Source organism: Hakea prostrata, chromosome 6 (assembly GCF_041222555.1).
Source record: "Hakea prostrata isolate BN-2017 chromosome 6, UWA_Hpros_2, whole genome shotgun sequence".
Taxonomy (NCBI): Eukaryota; Viridiplantae; Streptophyta; class Magnoliopsida; order Proteales; family Proteaceae; genus Hakea; species Hakea prostrata.
This window is the reverse complement of record NC_142605.1, coordinates 17,046,974-17,048,857: the sequence shown is the minus strand read 5'-3', so window position 1 is coordinate 17,048,857 and position 1,884 is coordinate 17,046,974.

Sequence of the window (1,884 nt, the reverse complement as noted above, 5' to 3'; positions counted from 1 at the left end):
ATACAAAATCAAATAACAAAAATTGTAGAAGAAATAAAGAAATAGATAATATAAAATCAAATAAAAAGAATAATTAAAAAAGAGAAAAAGATAAACAATAAAAAATTTGAGAAAGAGTACCTAATTGTAGAGAATATTTTTTTCTAATTTTTCCTTAACCTACACTTATAGAAAGGGAAGAGAATAAATAGGAAAAAAATAGGAGAAAAGAGAGAGCAGGGAGGAGAAAGGAGAGAATAAATAAGGATTGAGGAATTAGTTTCTAAATAGGAATGATATTTTGAATACCTAATTAGATTTCTTTTTCAAAAAATCTCTTTAACCCACGTTTATAGAAAAAGAAGATAATAAATAGGAAGAAAACATGAGAGAGAAGAGAGAAGAGAGAGGAGAATAAATATGATTGAAGAGTTAGTTTTGAATTAAGAATGACATTTATATCCATTATTTTACCTTTTAAAAGTTCAATATTGGGGGGGGGGCAATGGCATGGTCTGTGGGAAGAGAAAAAGGCAATTAATATAAAAAATTAAAGATTATTAAAAAAAATTCCAGAAATGGCCCCGCCCATTGTATACTCATTATTGGTCACCTCTTTGGAGTGATTCTTGGAGTTTTGGGGGGAAACAATAGTTTGATATTTTACATGTTGGATGAGGCAAAAAATAAGGCAATTAATATCACCAAGGATCAAAAAAATTAAAGATCATAAATAGGAAAATGGAGGGTATTTAAGGATGGCCCTTAGCCGACTGCTGGTCACCTCTTTCGATGATTTTTGAGTTTCAAGAATCTAAAAAATGGTTCGATAGCTGTTATTCGTCATCCAACAAATCTGTTATTCTCACCAATGATCTCAAAGACAAGATCATAAAATAGTTGGAATACTATTTAAGTGATAATAATTTCTCATCAAATGATCTCAAAGACAGGATCATAAAATAGTTGGAGTACTATTCAAGTGACAATAATCTTTCAATAGATAAGTTTCTGATAAACCATATCAAAAAAAGGATAAAGAAGGTTTCGTTCTTGTTCCAAATAATTCATTGCTAGTGGATGCCTTCCAGGAATCAATGCAGATTATCGATTATCTTGAGTTCTGATGGGAAGAAGGTGAAGAATACGCCCAATGCTAGTTTTTGAGGTGAATGATGCAAAGATATGGTCTATACTTTGGTAATGAGTTTGCCAAAGAATTTTTTTTCCATGGAGAGCATCAAGAGAAAGCTTGAGGCTATGTTTTTGTTTGCAGAACACAATAGCTTGCTGTGATCGTCTGGGTCTTTACCGTCAGAAAAAAAATCAAAATTGAATATCTGTTACAGTTTAAAGAGTGAAAAAATCATTCAAATTATTTAAAAAAAAATGAAGGATGAAATGCAGGAACTGGAAGGGATAATGGAAGATATATATTTTTTTTAAGACAAATGATTCATATCTATTAATTGGGATTTATAGATTTCATTTCACTAAAGGTAAAATCATAAAATTATAAAATGTTAAAGAGTCAACATGGTAAAGGTTAGTACTGCAAAATCTTAAAAGAAAGTACTGGAAAATCATAAGACATCAGGGGCAATTTAGGAATTATGAATTATTTAACTCTGACCTAACAAAATCTACTAATGGAGTGTACCATTGTATCACTTTTAAGAGACATTTTGGGGTGTCTTTGTCAACTTTGTATATTTTTTGATGTTTATGATTTTCGCTATTTATTTTGGGATGTCCCTGAAATTTTTCTATAAAAATGCATGATCGTGATGCTGATCTTTTTTTCAATTGCTACAAGGATGCCATGTATCACGTCAATCAAACAACTGTTTTAATTTTAAGTTATAGTCTTATTCTTATAACCCTTCAAATCATTTACCCTAATAT